The sequence below is a fragment of the Choloepus didactylus genome, chromosome 22, assembly GCF_015220235.1.
Source record: "Choloepus didactylus isolate mChoDid1 chromosome 22, mChoDid1.pri, whole genome shotgun sequence".
Lineage (NCBI taxonomy): Eukaryota > Metazoa > Chordata > Mammalia > Pilosa > Megalonychidae > Choloepus > Choloepus didactylus.
Genome location: NC_051328.1, coordinates 5,745,024 through 5,762,807, shown reverse-complemented (window position 1 = coordinate 5,762,807; position 17,784 = coordinate 5,745,024). Strand labels below are relative to the sequence as shown.

Genomic DNA, 17,784 nt, shown 5'->3' with positions numbered 1-17,784 from the left:
GTGCACTCCCTGTCTCCTGGGGGCCTCCTGCTCCTCCCTGGGGGCACACCACGTGTCTGAGGCCATGCCCACTCCTTCTGCCCCTGTCGCCTCCAGGTGGGGTCCCAGCACCCAGGGAGGAACCTTTAGGCCAAGAAGCAGGACTGAGAACTGTGACGAAGGCTTCACCTTGCTTCCCCTTCCCTCAGGCCCCGTTCAGGGATAATACCCTCCAGTGGTCACCTGTGGGGTCGGGGGACAAGGGAAAGGCAGGAAGGGGAGGACAGAGAGAGCAGGGCGCTCCTGGTGTCAACAAAGGTGAGGGGGAGCTGACTCAGGAGCAAACACAGTGGAGCCCCCTCTTTTTGCCCACTTGAGGAGCCCTGAAGCCAAGAGGAAGCTGGGAGGTAGGGAGAGGCCTCTGGGCAGAAGGGACCGCCCAAGCAAAGGGCGGGGAGAGGCAAGAGAGGGCCAAGAGCCTGGTAAACAAGCAGTGGGGCTGGCCCAGGGGGCCAGGGGAGAGGCTGGGAGGGGGGGTTGGAGCCAGGTCCGGGAAAGGGGCTCAAGGGGCTCAGACACGCACCCGAGGCCAGAGAGGAGCCCTGGTGGGCTTAACCAGGCCAGGGGCAATGTGGAAACCCTGCAGGCCTCATTTCCCAGGCCCAAGGTTGCCCGGTCACAGCAATGGGGTTGGCTCAGGTGTACCCCCACCAGCACAGCACTTGGTGGGGGCTCAGAGGCCAACTGTGGAAATGACTGTCACTGAGAACGGCGGGTGTGCGAGGAAAGCCTACCCCAGGGTCACAGGGGAGGGGGCTCCCACAGAGGCACGGAGCACCTCTGCTCGAGCAACCGCCCTGCCCTGAGACCTGGTCCATTTAGAAGGGCTGTCAGGGTGAAGAGGGTGTGGAGCAAGGGGAGTGCTGGGACGGGTGCTTCAGCCCCCCAGGTCTGCCCCTGGGCTGGGTACTGCCCGCAGCCGTGACGTGGCCCGGCTGTGAAATCCGTGGGCAGTAGCCAGTCGGGCCAGATGCCTATGGCTGATGGGTGCCCTGCCACACTCCGTGCGGGGCAGGGACAGGAGGAGCCATAGGTGGGCGAGGGGAGGCACACACCAGGCTCGCCGGGGGGCAGCTGAGGCAGAGCTGGAGGCCACCAGGCAGAGGAGGTGGCTAGTGGGACGCCCCCCATGGACTGCAGGGGCTCAGGGCCTTGCTGAGAGCCTCCTGGCCTGGACTCACTAGTCTCAGAGGCCATAGGAAGCATCTTGCATGCATTCAACCCTTCCGGCAACCTGCAGCCCCTGGCGCTGCCATCAGTTCCATTTTACAGAAAAGGAAACCGAGGAGCCAAGAGATAAAAAGTAATTAGCCCCAGAGGTGCAGGCTGCCAGGGAGACCCCTCAGCCCAGCACCATCCATCCTCATCGCCCAGTTCCTCCAGGAAATCCACCCTCCCTCTGGAGGCAGGACAGACAGGGAGGCAAGGCAAAGCCTGGAAAGTCGACATGGCCGATACCCACCCCCCAGCTACAGCAGCCCCCGTGCTCCCAGAAGGCTTGGCCCAGCCAGGGCCCAAGAGCCCTGACCTGCCCCGGCCATGCTGAAGGCCTCGTCCCACTCCATCCCCGCTGGCACTGGATGCAGAGGGCGGGTCCAGCCAGGCGCACCCCCCAGTGAAGGCCACCCCACTAAGCCACCAGTCCCACCCAAGACAGGCAGTGTCCTGAGCCCGACCCCAGAGCTCAAACACAGGGAGCAGCTCTCCACAAGAGACAGTGTGGGCAAGTGGTTGCCCTGCAGACCCACTCACGGTGTGACCCAGGACAAGATACCGCCCTTCTGGGCCTCAGTTTACCCTCTGTAAACTGCGGGTGATGCACACACAGCGCAGTGAGGGAGGTGGGGAATGGGTTAAGTCAATGGCTACAAACTGTAAGGGAGGTGTAAGTCCCCGAAGTAACACCACCTGGGACCCCCTCCTGTCCTGTCCCCCTCTCACTGCCTAAGCAAACTCCCAGGCCCCAGACCACCTGCTCCCAGCCAAGAAGTCCTGCGAGGCCACTCCTCAGCCCCCACCCTCGGGAAGCAGCTGCTTGTAAACAGCCCCTTCCTTGAATGACTCTTCTCCACCGAGTTCACACCTTCCCTTCGGAGGACCAGAGAGGCTCCCCTCCTCCACACCCACACCCCGTGCTGGGAGCCGCCGGGAGCCACCGGAAAACCCCGGAAAACCCCGGCCCATCCGGAGGAGGAAGACACACAACCTGCCCGGAACCGAGAGGCGCTCAGAGGAGGCCTTCGCCAACGCCGGCGCCTCAGACGCCTGCACATCCTGCCTGTCACTTACACTTCCTCCGAAATCGGCCCATTTTCCACTCATCCGAGGCAAGAAGAGATCCACAAAGTCACAGATTCAGTGTCCTATTTACAGACATTTCTGCTAAAACACACTGAACCAAATACTTTCCAAGTGCTACACATGTGGCGCAGGCCCCACACCTGGCCCCACACCCGGGCCCCCGCCGAGGGCCGGCCAGGGAGGAAGCCCCAGTAGCCGCGGTCCCCGCCCCTGAGCCCCACATGGTGACACGGAAAGAAGCGCCTCCTGCACCCTGTGTACGAGATGCACACTTGGATGCACACAGAGAGATTCCGAAGGACCCACCGGAAGGTCCACGTTGGTCCCGGGGCCTGGGTAGGGAGGGCTGGAAGGAAAGGGAGACCGTTCCATGCTCTTGAGGTGTCTTTGTTCTCTGTCTTGGGCATGTATCACTTTCAGAGCTTGTCTTGTCTGTTTGTTGCTGTTCATCTAATAAAGTCAGTTCCCTTATCCTTCCCTCACTAATGTTTACTCTTGTTGAGAAAAGTAAAGTGCACTTACAAATGTAAAATTACATCTTTGGGAAGACGTGGGCACTGGAGAGTTTGTGGTTCATCGAGCCAAACGAGCTACACAGCAGTAATAACACACTTGCTTATCTGTCTGGGAAGCAGTGACAAGTTGTCTCTGGTCCCTAGATGAGGAGCTGCCCTACCTGCTGTCTGTCTGTCCACGAGGCTCAAGAGCCTCCCCCAACCCCAGCCAGGCTCACCCACGTGAGCTCGCCTCTCAGCCATCCGCCTGGGGGTGGAGGGCCTGTCCACCCCGTCCCTACTCAACCCCACCCTGCTTTACCTGGCTGTCCTCGGGGCCCCTCAGCAGCCTGGCCCAGGTCTGAGCCCGCAGGGAGGTGGCCCAGCCCTCCCTCCCCGTCCAGGACCCCAGCCAGGCTCACACATGTGAAGGTCTTTCCACCAGCTACTAACGAGAATGAGTCACAGCTGGGACCCACCACTTCCTGCCTCTGCTGTGGTGGCAGCAGAGAGGCTAACACTGAACTCTCAGCTCAGGGCCTCTCAGGGTGCATGGGGGACCCCTCTCCCAGCCACAGCAGAGCCCTCGACAAGGCTGCGGGGAGCAGCCAGGCCAGGCTCCCGGCTCTAATGACTTCATGGAAATTGGAAGCTTTAAGCTGGAACAAGTTTGAAAACAAAGATGAAACAAGTACCCAAAACCTCCATTAGAAGTCCCAAGATGACAAAGCCAAGACCAGGGAGTAAATGCATTCTTAATAAACGATTAGACTCAGGCAGCCTGGCACAGGATCCTCAGTCTGGCTCCACCACTTACAGACAGGCCCTTTCACCTCCCTGGGCCTCAGTTTCCCCACCCATACAGTGAGGGGCCCAGCAGACTCCTAGATTGGCCTGGGAGGTCAAAGGCCTTCCAATCCAACCCCCTGCCTCTCCAGTTCACACCTGCCCCCATGCTAGGCTCAGGAAAAGGGGCAAAGCTAAGATGTCTTCTTGGAGTTCCTATTCCAGACAGCTGGAGCCTCCAGAAAACCCCACATCCCTCTGCACCAGGAGGCCAGGCCGTGAGCCCCAGCTCCCCTTCTTTGCTGACCTCAGCTTCCCCCACTGGGATCACGGGGAGCTCAGTGATGAGGCAGCAGACTGGAAGGGCTGGAGAGCAGGGGGACGTCCAAAGACAGACAGGAAGCCTGGGCCCAGCTGAGGGGTGGAGCCTTCCGGTCCTCAAGGAACCCTTCTGAGTATGTGACTTGGTTCTTGGATCATTTTCTGCCTTTTATCTTGACCCTCCAACTGGGCTGTGAGCTCCTTGAAAGCAAGGGCGTGTCTCCTCCCCGCCCCATTCAGGAAGCCTTCCTTGACCCCCGAGCAGGGTCAAACCCTCCTCTTGCAGGCCCTCCAGTCCCAGAACCCTCCCTGTCCCAGCACCTGGCATTGTGCTGTGACTTGCTTTGTCTCCCCCAAATAGCTTTCCAGGAGAGGCAGAAATGGGACCATTCTGTTGACAGCAATGTCCCCAGGGCCCAGAACCAGGCTGGGTGCAGAGTGGACACCCAGTGCACAGCAGCCCAAAGGGACTGGGTGTGGCCTCTGAGCTGGCCTGTGCCGAGGGCTGGGAGGTGTCGGGCCTGACCCAGCCTCTGCCCTAAAGTCTGCTGTCTGGTGGGGAGACAGGCATAGGACCCACACAGGGCTCTGTGCTGTTCCAGTGGGGATCTCAATAGGGGTACAGATGGTGGTGCCCCCTTCTTTCAGCAGACACCTCCCAGGTCAAGCCCAGCCCCAGGCCTGGGCGTTCCAAGCAGAGACGGAAAAGACATCACTGAAAGGGGAAAAAGGCCGGGCATGCACAGGGAACATATGACTGATAAGACTCCTGTCCAGAATATATGAAGATCTCCTATAAATCAACAAGAAGAAGACATATGGCCAATTTTTAAAAGATGGGCAAAAGATTTAAAAGGGCATTTCAACAGAGGATACTGAAACGGTTAACAAGCTCATGAAAAGGTATTCAACATCATTAATTACCAGCAAATCAAAACCATATCAAGATACTACTACACCACTAGAATGACTAAAATTTAAAAGACCAAAAATACTAAGTGTTGGCAAGGATGCAGAGCAACTAGAACTCTCATATACAACTGACGGAAATACAGAATGGTACAGCCGCATGGGAATACTCCTGTGACTCAGTATTTACCCAAGCAAAAGAGTACATTAGTCCACAAAAGACTTGTATTCAAATGTTCATGGCTGTTTTATTCACAATAGGCAAACTGGAGACAACCTGAATGTCCTTCAGCAGGCAAGCGGATAAGCAAATGATCATATATTCACACAATGGGGTACTTACTCAGCAGTAACAAGAAATGGCCTACTGGTACACCCAACAGCAGGGACAAATCAGGCCGACATTAAGCAGAGTGAAAGAACCAGACACAAAAGCATACATTCTGCCTGAGTCCCTTTATATGAAACTTTAGAAAAGACAAATCTAATCTATAGTGATAGCAAGCAGGACTGTGGTGGTTTCCAGAGGGGCTGTTCACTGGGAAGGGGCCCTAGGGGACTTCCGGGGACTGGAGAAGTTCTAAATCTTGATCTGAGTGCCGGTGGCATGAATGTATGTGTAAGAAAAATCCATCATTCGGTACACCTAAGATTTACGCACTTTATTGGATATAAACTGTATGTCCATTTTTTACTGAGAAAACAGTTGACTAGCCTGTTTATTCAGTCAACAAACATTTTTGGTGGGCATCATGCCAGGTGCTGGGTGTTTTGTAAGAAACAAATCAGACGTGACCTGACCTAGTTGGTGAGAGTCTGGCCAGACTGAGAAGTGAGTGGGGGGTAAGGGGGACAGGACCAGGAAGGTGCGCATTTAAGTGCTCAGGTGACATTTAAGCCTGGGCCGAAAGACTGGGGGCTGGGGTCGGGGGAGCTGGGCACCACAGGCAGAGGAAGGAGCCTGTGCTAAGCCTCTGCAACAGGCCCCTACCTGCGGGTCTGAGGCATAGGAAGACAGTCTGGCTGGGCAGCAGCGAGCAGCTGAGAATGGGCCACGAGATGGGACTGGGGAGGGTCAGCAGGGGTGGATCTCACAGCCTCGAGGGCCAGAGAAAGTCCAGGTGGGAGGGAGGCTGCTGGGAGCAGGGTGCCTGCTCTGTTTATATTTCTGCAAGGTGAGCTCAGCTGCTACGTGGAGGGCCACCTGGCGAGGGCCCAGGTGGAAGCCAGCAGTCAGCTGGGAGGCTCTTCAGCTTTGGTGGGTGCTGGCGAGAACTGGACAAGGCTGATGGCAGTGAAAAGTTGAACCCAATACAGAACACCAAGCTCAGAACCGGTCATCCGGCAGGGGCCCAATAAACCACTGATCACAACAGCGGAAGCAGAGCCAGGTTAATGTGGCTGACACCTCCGCCCAGCCTTCCAGCTCTTCCCTCAGAGGACAGAGTGACCAGACACATCCCTGCCATCCTGCTGCAGCCACATCCCAGAAAGCACCAGCTGCACTCCTAGTGCCAGCCACTGGAGACTTAGCACCCCACCCTTCACCCCAACTGTGAGGTCACTACAGGCAGAAGTTCCCCCATGTGACTGCGTGTTGGCTCCAGCACGAGGCCATGAGAAAGGTCGTGTTGTCATGCCCACTCTCAGAACAGGAAGCTGAGGCTCAGAGAGGCCACACCGCTTGCCCAAGCACACACAGCCAGGAAAAGGCAGAGCTGGGATTCAAACCCAGGTCTGTCTGACTCCACAGCCTATGCTCAACCACTCACCCCATGACCCTCCCTGGAGTAAGGAAGGGCTTCCCTGGGGATGAGCTGCTCCAAATCCTGGAGCAGGGCTGACACAGACCCCTGACGTCCCCTTTGGCCCGAGATCTCCGAGCCCTGGCACAGGGGGCTGCCAACAGGCTTAACAAACCCCTCTAAGGAGGAGGCAACCGTGGGCTTTCAGAGCATCAGACAGGACTGGCTTCTGCCTGCCCAAGGCACCAGGGCACAAAGCCTCCAGCCACACCAGCACAGCCCCGGTCCTTCTCCGTCCCACTCAGCAGGACTCCTCCCTGGTGCTGGGGACACAAAGCCCCTGTTGTGCAAACTGCTAGATCAGGAGGAGGGTCCCATGGTTAAGAGTATCCCCCAGTGACACGGCACGAAGACCTAGGAGAGAAGGGGTGTGAAGGGGAGATGCGTGGTCTGGAGCTCGGGCAGAGAGACCCCGGCATCTGGGGGAGGTTCGGAGCCCCGGGCCTTCCAGGCCAAGGCGACGGCCCAGCCAAGCTCTGCTGGTTTGTGGGAGCCATGGGTTGTTGTTAGTGAATGGCAAGGCTGTGAAACAGTGGGTAGAAAGGAATAAAACTGTAGCAAAACAAGGCAGAGTGTTGTCAGTTGGCCAAGGGCCAACCACCACCGACCACTAGCAAACAGCTTGGCCCCGTTGACCAAACCAGCTGTGAAGGCCTCTCCTCCGTGGCACCACAGCACCTTTCAAACTCAGGGCACGTTTCGGGGCGGGGAATGGGGAGGGAAAGAGCCATTGTTTTCTTTCCCCTAGTCATGGGGCTCACCACATCCCAGAGGAGACCCAGGGAGGGGTCAGAGCCATGAGGCCGGTGGCCTGACCCACGTGGGTGACAGGACTGAGAGCTGAGGAGGCAGAGCCTCCAGCAGGGCAAATTACGCCATGCTGTCCAAGCCTGGGAGCTCAGTAACCCATCTGTAACATCAAGATGTGATGATCCACCTCCTTGGCTGCTGTGAGGATCGGGTGAGAAATGTGTATAAGGCACATACTAAGTGCTCAGTTAAAGCCAACAGGTGAAGGACATTAAGCAAAAGGTGTTCTTTCAGTGCCACATGCTAGAGCCCAGTTCTCCCATGTGCCTGCACTGGGCTACAACCTTCCATGGCTCCCCTGTGCCTCCTGAGTCAAGTCCAGCTTCTCATCCCAGCCCTCAAGGCCCTCCTCTTCTTTCCCTCCTTAGTGCCCTCCACCCCGCCATCCAGCTCTTCCACTTAGCGTAGGCCTTTCTGCCACATGGAATATCCTTCCCCCTCTGGTCAAAATCCCACTCACCCTGTCAAGATAAGTACAAATGCCACCTCCTCCAGGAAGCCTTCCCCCTTGCCCCATTGCCACCCACTACAGACCACAGTGGCCCAGGCCTCTCCTTAGGCCCTCCACAGAGGACACACAGAGTTTTACTTCCCTCGCTGTGGCATCCATTTCCCTTTCTGTATCAGTTCTCTGTTCCTACGGGGAACCAACCCTCCGGGGCAGGCTTACGACCAATGTATGTTGAGGGATGGGCATGTAACTCAAGGTGGGCCAGTGAGCCTCCATCCTGGGACTTCCGGTGGAACTACATGGAAAACAGGTACTCTCACTTCATGAGGCTGGTAGGGATGTAAGCTGGGAGCCGCTGGGGCCATCTTTGCCACCATGGTAACCCTGTGCAAGACTGCCTCCAATGGCTCTGCCTCCTGGTACTCACGTCCTCCCCCATGCCACGGGGCTTATCTGAGTGACCAATAACACTGCAGAAGTCACGAGATGTGACTTCTGAGTCACAAGAGATGTGGAGGCTCCTGTCTTGCTCACTCGCCCTGGGAGAAGCCAGCTGTCATGTCATGAGGCTGCTCGGGCAGCCCATGGTGGAACGGTCCATGTGGCAAGGAACTAAGGCCTCCTTGCCAACAGCCAGCCCCAGTTTGCCAGCCATGTGACTGGGCCACCTTGGCAGTAGAGCCTCAGTCATGCCTTCAGATGGCTGGAGCTTGACTGACAGCTTAACTTCAACATCATGAGAGACCCTGAGCCAGAACCACCCAGCTAAGCCACTCCTGAATTCCTGACCTGCAAAACCTGTGAGATAATAAATTGGGGGGAGTGGGGAAATTTGTTAGGCAGCAGTAGAGAACTTATACAACCAATGTATAAGCCTGAGAATGAAGCCAAGACAGAGAGATGGAGAGAGAGGCATGGTCTTTATGACATCATTTGAGCCCCTGGATCCAGCCATGCCTGAATCCATACCAAATTTCTCCTTAGACCTTTACTTACAGAAACTATTGAATCCTCTCCTTTCCCCCGCCCCCTCTGGTTAGAGTAGGGTTTTTGTCACTTGCTAAAAGGGTCTGGACTAGCTCGCTCTCATGTAGCACCCCTGCCTACTCAGAAGGGACCCAGGGACCACCTCTCCCCAGCACCAGACATTCAAGAAGCCCTCATGACCCTTCTGCCCAACTGATCTGCACCCAGATGTCCCAAGAAGAACACAGGGTAGAAACTTGGAACCTCCTCTGTGCAGTCAGCAGTGTGAGCCGCCCCTCCCCTGGCTCCCCCGGGGCTGACTCACCCCACTTGGGAGGACAGAGCAGGCTGGCTCTGCACCAGCTTCAGGTCTGCGGGCCCCCCTCAACCCAGTTCCCCCAGCTCTTCCAGCTGGGGGTAAGGAGGTCCGAGGTGAGATGCCAGCAGCAAGGGCCTGGCCATGGCAAGCACAGCTTTGTGGTCCCATCACTCACCCTCCTCCGAGACTGATTTTTCACACTGGGGGCTGGGGGGCATTCCAATGCACCAGCTCATCTCCTGGCCCTCTCTGCCTTCCTCCCTTCCCAGCTGTGGGCAAGGGGATGTGCTCAGCCCCTTTCCCCGACTGGGAACACTCAGAGACACCCGAATCACCCTCATCTCCACTGGACAGGCAGGAAAGGGTTTCCAGAGGAGAAGGGGCTTACTCAGGTCAAGCAAAAGGTTATAAGTTACAAGACAGAACTAGGGCTTTCTGACTCCTAACCAGGGATGGACCTAAGGAACAATCTGGGGGGATCCCCTTTCAAAGCCACCCCAAACAAACACATCCTAAGTAAACAGCATCTTTACTATCAAACTCAGCTACCCTTAGCCACTGCCACTCCTTTGTAAAGATCTAAATAGTTGTTGCTCGTCCCATCTCTAAGGCCCCAGACTAAGGAAGGATGGACAACCCAAAGTCGTGTGGGTGATACGCCCGACTCACACATAAGGCAGGGGCTGGCTCCCTGACGTCCAAGGCCCCAGCCGCTGCAGGCCTGGGCAACCAGGGCCTTGCAGAGGGAAAGGGCAGCCAGGGTCACAGTGTTGAGTATCAGCAGTCTATCCCAAAGAAACAGATGTGAGAGCGACAGCCCTGCCAACCAAAAGTCCTCATTTCCTTTGAAAAGCTTGGCAGCTGGGCCACACCAGCAGCCGGCCGTCCTTCACTCGTGGCCAGCCCAGTGTGAAACGCTTTGGGGCAGGGAGGAAGGCCACACCCCTCCCTGCAGATTCTGGGAAGGAGAGTAACAAGATGCCACGAAGAGTGAAAGGCAGCACACATGTGCAGGGCGATCCCTTTTCCGTTTAACAATACAACAGATGTGCATATGTTGTTTGCGCACAGAAAAATCGGGAAGGATATACTCCAAATCGTAGGAGTTATCACTGGGTGGTAGAATTTAGCACAGTTTCAATTTAATGTTTGTCTTTTTGTTGATGTCTGTTTTCCAGTTTTCTCTAATGAAAATACACTACCCATGAAATTAAAAGATAAAGGGAGAAAAAGCAGCTACTATAAAGAAAAAGCAAGAACAAGGAAAACCAACAGTTCACCACTCAATAGCAAATCAGCACCACCGTAACCAGGGCAAACTGGAAGGTTTTCATGATAATTAAAAATCCTACCTTAAAGCCTCTAAGCAGCGACGGCTGCCACTGTTGCAAAATGAGCTTCAACCAGACAATGCATGCCTGCATGTCTCTCAGTTAGAAGTCTGCAGTGCCATCTCCAACGTGCTCTTGCCCCAAAATACCAGAACAGAATCAGATCAAGCCTCTAGATACAACTACCAATTTAAAGGAGATGCAGGGGAGAAGGGACACGTTAAGCATTACAGGAAGCTCTGCAGGAGAAGGGACCCAGCTTCAACAAAAACACTGTGCAAGAGAGAATCTGAAAGCCTGAATACCAAGCCTCCAGAATAAAGGAGACTTAAGAAATGTGTCGACCAAGTGTGGACCTCATTTGGATCCCGACTGAAAAAAAAAAAAAATATATATGTTTTGACATTAATGAAACCATTGGAAATGTGAGCCCTGAGATGACCTTAAGAAACAATTGCTGACTTTTAGGTGTGGCGACAGTACTATGCTTTTTTTAAAGAGTCCTTATCGTTCAGCAAAAAATACTAAAATGTTCATGGGAGGACAATCTGATGTCTAGAGCGGGGAGCGCGTGGGGGTGCGGATGCCTCGAGATCTGCCGAGAAATGAGAACCCGTGAAGCTCAGGGCTGGGGAAGAAGGGGAGGCGGTGCTCTTCAGTCTTCTTTCGGGTACGTTTGATTTTTTCCGTAATCTAATGTCAAAACATAATCCCCCTAAGAGCTCTGGCATCTATTAGCTCGTGCAAGCCCCACGCCGTCGAGGGGTCACTCTTAGCCCCTTCCCAACATGAGCTGCCTGAGCCAGCAGGCAAAGACGACCCCAGGCCCTCCCTGCGGGTCCCCCAAGGCTCCCTGTGGCAGGAACAGGAGGCGGCAGGGTTCAAGGCTCCCCCTACCCAGCGGCCGGGAGCAGCTGGAGCCACCTCCTCCTTCACCCCCCTCCGCAACCATCTCGCCTGCAGAAGCTTCCAGGCTTCCAGGACCAGCCCGGGCGGTGGCAGTTTAATGCCTCTCCTGGCAAAGCCCTCTCTCGGGAGCCCATCCCCGACTCATCCTCTACCACAAAGGAGTTTACCGGGAACGGCCCGGACCCCAACACTCTCCCACCCCCAGACGCGGCCCTACCACAAACCCACATCCAGTTTGCAGTCGTCACAAAGTTGAGAAATGGACCTGTTTCATCCTAAAGAAAGAATCTCCAGTATATACAAAGACTTAGCTGCCCGAGTGTTTTATTGCAGTACTGTAACTGCAAAAATATTGGAAATAACCTACATGTCCAGCAATAGAGGACAGAGAAAACCAATGGGGCTCCTCCGTATCAAATCCTGGGGCCATCGTGATGCCTGAGAACATCTCAATTTGCCCCCCGATAGCTCCACACACAAACCCAGGGAATAAGCTGGACAGACAGAACTCTCCAATGACAATAAGGGAAGTTGTGCATGCTCAGTTTTGTTTTTTTCTTAACATATATTTTTTGAAGTCTGGGCAGGCATACATCAAAATGCTAATAGTTCACTTCAAAGAATACAGATTCTAAGCCCCCCCCCCCGTCCCCCACCTCAATGCTTATGTTTTCTGCTTTTTCAACAATAAATGTGAATTACTCCTATAATTAAGAAAAAAAAAATGCCCAGGAGGCAGCAGCTCTGGTTTCCAGTCGCCTCTCTGAGCCTCAGTTTCCCCATCCGTCACCCCCCATGCTCACCATTTGAGTCTCTTCTGCTATGGTCCTCTGTGAGTCAGGGCCTAGGACACCCACAAGGCCATGTGAACTGGGCCTGCCCATTTCTGCCTGCCCCCGATCCCTGGAGGTGGCTGTGCCCCTTTCCAGCTTTTGTTCAGGCCATTCTTCTGCCTCTTAGGCACTTACTGAGCAGAGGATCCCGCACTGAGGCTGCTGGGGACTGGGGGCATCAGAGGTCCAGCATGAGATGAAACAACCCCCACGGCCATGTACCCAGCCCCAACCCTGCGCGAGGCTGCCACTTACGCCCCTCCAGTCCTCGCAACCACCTCTGAGAAGCCAGGGCAATTGTACGGAAGAAGGCCCTGGGTTCAGAGAGGAGAAACAACCGCCCACCTCCTACAGCCTGGGGGCCTCTCTCTTTGACTTCCTCCTGCACCCCTTGTGTGGGGGCCAGGTGCGCTGCTCAGGGCTGCTGGCGGGGATGAAGAAGGACTGGGATGGTGACAGGAGGCAGTGGGCCAGGGCCTCAAAGCTTCTGGTGCCTCCTCCTCCTCTCCCCCACACACAGCAAGAGCTCCAGGGTCGACTGAGGGAAGGAGGCACCAAGCAGCACCCCTGGATGAATGAACAGGTGGGCAGCAGGGAAGAGCCCACCCCTCAGGGCCTGGCATCCTGGGATCAGATGTGTGGCACTGCTTCCCCGGGACAGTACACTCAGCACCCTGGAGGACGGGTGGGCACTGGGGCAGCCTGGAGACCCAAGTCTGCTGAGCCCCAGCCTGCAGGGTGGCAAGGCCTTCTGCAGAGCAAACTAGAAATTGGTTTTTGTGTAAAAGCTCATGGTTTTCACCTGTTGGCAATTCATCCAAAATAAGATTTAAGCCCCTCTTCATGTCAGGGCCCTGGGCCCACTGTGTGGTTCTGAGCAAACCACTTAGCCTCACTGGGCTCCAATTTTGTGGTCTGTAAGTGGAGACCAGCCTCACAGGGCCACTGTGACCATGAGATGAGCCATGCTTGGCTGCTACAAATGGCCAGGAAAAAGCAGCAATGACAGCTAATGTTCACGGAGTGCCAGGCACCATGCTAAGGGTTTCACACAGATTAATGTCATTTCACTGGCATCACAGTTCCATGAGGTAGGTATTTTAAAAAACTTTTTATTTTGAAATAATTTCAAACTTCCAGAAAAGTTGCAAGAAAAGTTCAAGTTCTGTACCCTTTATCCAGATTTGCCAATTTTTTACTATTTTGCCCTATTCTCTTAAACATTCTTTTTCAAGGTATTTTTCCTCTTTAATAGATGAGAATGGCTTGCTTATACTGTGCCCATTAACCACTAGATACTTCAAGACATATTTCCTAGGTTCAAGGACTCATAAAAACAGTTATCAGATCATTTTATATTAATACAATACTTTAATCTACAGTCCATATTCCAATTTTGCCATCTGTCTCAGTAATAGCCTTTATACAGTTTTTTTTCAGTTTACGTTCACATAGTGCACTTAATTGTCATGTCTCTTTGGTCTCCTTTAATCTGTAACTGTTCCTCAGCCTTTCTGTGTCTCACAGATAAGTAGTCTTCTTGTTAGTAATAGAGAAAAGTGAGGCTCAGAGAGGTTGAAGCACTTGCCCAGAGTCACACAGCTAGGAAATGCTGAAACTGAGACTCAAACTCAGGGTTTCCCTCCAGGGCGTATTCTCTTGTCCTCCGAGACAAAAGCCCTTGTTGTAACTGAAACTGCGGCTTCCCTCTGTTCTCAGCCACCTCACTCAGCAGGTGGTCATTAACTGACCCCTGGCTGGGCCTTCTGCTACCAGCTCCCCACACCTGCAGTGGCCCTGGCCAGATGCCCACCTACGTGCTCAGGTGTGGCAGAGCCTCCTCACTCAAGCTGGGGGACAGAGCAGGCTGTGAAGGGCTGGGGCCAGTGGCTCCTGCCTTTCTTTCTTCCTGATTAAAGTGACAGTCCAGGCCTAATGCCCCCATGCCCAAAAGGCAGAGGAAGGTAAATGCCCCAGGGATGGAGCCACGTGTCATGAACGCCCCAGGCCTTGTCACTGACCCACAGACCACCAGAGCTGAAGGGGAGCCCCAAGGTCAGTGTCCAGAGGGGTCTGAGCACAGTCTAAGAGCCACAGGGGGCTGCATCAGCAGGAAGGGTTTACAGGAAGGAGGAACAGCAAGGCAAGGGCAGGGGTAGGAACAGGGCAAGTTCTCAAGGCAGAGAGCAAAAAGAACTTGAGGTGGAGTGGGGGGTGACACACAATCTGTGGGTACCTGGAAAGAGTAAAAGGAGCCTTTGGGCTGATCCCACAAACCAGCCTTCCCAGTGAGGATCCTTAGGGAAACAGGGTGGCTGCCTCCCGGGTCACAGAATCAACACCCCCTCCCCAATTCCAACCCAGGCCTGTCAGCATCAGCCTGGAAACCACTCTCTGTGGCTCCCATATAGGGGAGGCTTGGGAGCCTGGGGCTGCTGACAACTTTGCCACCAGCACCCCTGGCCTGGAGCCCCTCATGAGAGGGGCCTGCTCCCATTCACCCTGAGGCCACCCCCCAACTGGCCTCTGGGGCAGGGCCGATTAGACACCAACGATCCTGAACCACAGATAAAAGCAGACATGCGGTGGAAAAAGCAACACCCCAAGAAGCTCTGGAACAGAGCAATTAAGATTTCTTCTTCCCTAAGTTGCCGGCTGTTGTATTAGGTTCTGAGGCTAATTTGGCCTCAAATATCTCAAAATCCTGGGACCTCAAAATGTGACACCACATTAAAATCAAGAGCCTACGTCAGCTCCCAGGCCTCACCTTCAAACCCAACTCCAAGTTTCAAAAGCAGCAAAACTGAGTATCTGCTCTCAAAAATTAACCAACACAAACAAAAAAGGAATCAAATTTGGCTTTTCTTCCTCATTGTAGGCAATTCTGAAAACAGAGAAAGCACGGAAAAATAATAAAACAGCAGACTCCCCCAGAGACACTTCAGGGACAGTGACTCTTCCTCCAAAGTCCAGTATGGGTTGATCCTCAATGCCATGTCAGCCTCCTCTACGAGAGGTCCCCAGTCCCAGGTGGGACCCCTCTGTCCCCCTATTGGCCAGTGGGCTTACCAGGGCAGGGACCACACCTGGCTCATCTTTCTGCCTCCTACCCAGGCACAAGCCCACCTTAGGCTCCCTTGCTAGAATCAGCCACAGTGGTCCAGGTAAGCCCCTTCCTCCCATCAGCAGCCCCTTAGGTTCAGCTACAGAAGAAGACCCTAGAGGTAGGGACAGAAGCAAAGCCCCAGAGAACAACTCTGGAGCACATCTGGGCATGAGGTGGAGACAGGAAGAAGAGAGGTCAGCAGGCAACGTGTTTCGTCCTGTCTGGAAGGAGGGGAGGATTTAATGGACCCACCTGAGATTGGCTGTTGGGACTCACTGATGTCCACTTCAAGCCTCGATTCCACCAGAATCAAGTCAGAAAGTCGGACAGGACAGGAGGCCAGGCCCTAAGTCCCAGCTCCACACCTGACTTGCTATTAGATCTTCGATGACCTCAACCTTCCCATCTGTAAATGGAACTGATAATTCCAGCCCTGCCTAACATACAGAATCAAACCAAGCAAGGATGTGTCAGAGGCCTATAAGCTACAGGGGGCCCCCGGAAGTGAGAGAACTCACTGGGAGGGCCCAGCAGGCCCCACCTCCCCTGGCCCTCCTCCCTCACAAAGGCCAAGATCACCCACTGTCACAAGTTTGAGGACATCAAGGGAAGAGGACCCGATAACCGTGGGTCCCAGATACTCAATGCTGGCAGAGACTGCTCCAGAGGACCCGCTGCTTTTTTTTAAAATAGACCCCACTTGCCATGCGTGGAAGCTGCCCACCTCTGCTCCCCCGGCCCAGCTAGACCCTCCTGTGGGGACTCCTCACCAAATTTGGAATCCATCTCCCACCCACCCCGACCCCCTCCAGCCCACATCTGAAAACAGCGACCAAATCCTAGAGGCCCCTCATCCCAGGGCCCAAAGTCCCTGCCCACCAAGCCCCCTCAGCCTCCTGTTCCCAACCCACTGCTGTCCTGTTGGTCATTCATTCATGCATTCATTCATTTAAACCTCTGCTGAGCATCACTCTGCACCAGGCCGGGGGTTGTTTCAGCAAGTGATACTGGGGGCCCCAAACCTAGGGGGCCCCAACCCAGCTCTGGCCAGTATGGACACCGTCCAACCACACAAGGCACCCATCTCCCTTACTTTGCAGGCTCTAATTCTAAATTATGGGGGCCCAGGCTTTCTTGCTCAGCTTATGCCTCAGGACTCAGAAAGAACATGAATTCTTGGCCTTCAAGGGAGGATCAGACCAAGATGGAAACTAGGAGAGGAATAACTCCAAGCCCACAGAGAACCACTCCAGCATCTCCCCCAACCAGGGTCAGTGACACCTTTGCCCTTCTTCATGGGAAGGAGTTCGGGCTTTCCCCAGTGGGGACCCAAGGCAGGAGCCAGTGCCTGCTCACTCCCAGCTACTCCCCCCTTAACTGGAGAGGGGTCCCTCTCACTGTCGGGTCTTGTTGGATTTGCTTCCAACCCACACCCCTCGTCTTGTCCTCACTGCCCCTTCTCACATTGCAGATTGTCACTTTAAGGAGGGGCCTCTAGGGCTCCTTAGGGGATCATGCCAGGCCTGCCGCGTCAGAGTTGGGAAACCTGACAAACCAGGCCCCCTCTGCCCCCCTCTGCCACAAGCAAAGGGCTTTCCAAGGGAGTGGTCCAAGGGTGACAAACCGGCCAGAGGACACAGACCCGTGGTCCTCTCTCAGGTCTCACCCACAAAGTGGGGTTGGTTTGGGGCTCCCTTTGGGGGTGCGGGGTGCAGAGGCCTGAGGGAGGGAGCATTTGAGATTCAAACCTCGGCGTGGAAACAAAGCATGAGTGGAAGGGGGGCGGGGGCCCGCGAGGCCGGGGTTGGGGGTGCCCCGGAGGCGGGCGGGCTCTCCCGCGGGGCCACACGCGCCGGCATCCTCCCTCCAACGCCCCCCGGCCCACCGCACCCCCACCCCCACGCCCGAGCCCGGGAAGGGCAGGCGGAGAAGGGGGTCGCGGCGGAAGACGCCCGGGCCCGCACACCCCCTCCGCCAGTGCGGCGCCGGGGCCGCGAGGGGCGAGGAACCCTCAGGGCCCCCCCAGAGCCCCTGGGGCCCCCGAGACGCGGGGCGCGCGGGCCTGGCACGGGCGCATCCCCCGGGCCCCCGAGCGGCCGCTCCGTCCCGGGCCGCGCCCCTCCTCCCCGCCCGGGCCCCGCCGGCCGCCGCGCTCACCTGCAGCCGCCGCTCCCGCTCCCGCTCCGGCCGCCGCCGCCGCCCGAGTGGCCGCGGGCGGGACCCGGCAGAGCGGGCGGGGTGCTGAGCGGCCGCAGGCGCCCCACCGCTGGCCGCCCGGCCCAGACCCAGGCCCGGCAGCGGGCCCGGCGGGCGCCCGGGGTCTGGGGGCCCCGCGCCCCGCGCCCCACCCGGCAGCGGCTTCCCGCCGCCCTGCTCCCTCCTCACCGGAGCCGCGGCAGACGCG

General features: G+C 55.9%; 1 protein-coding gene across 4 annotated transcripts in view; it reads right to left on the bottom strand.

Moving 5' to 3' along the window:
- ADCY7 (adenylate cyclase 7) overlaps positions 1-17,784 on the bottom strand; it is a 63,361-nt gene extending 45,577 nt beyond the window's left edge. Inside the window, exon 1 of one of the 4 annotated variants that reach the window (XM_037816416.1) lies at positions 17,766-17,784. The gene's annotated coding sequence lies outside the window, so the exon portion shown is untranslated. Of the gene's footprint in view, positions 1-2,328; positions 2,475-3,156; positions 3,264-17,537; positions 17,656-17,765 lie in introns of those variants that run through there. The other 3 variants (XM_037816413.1, XM_037816414.1, XM_037816412.1) reach the window with 3 other exon arrangements.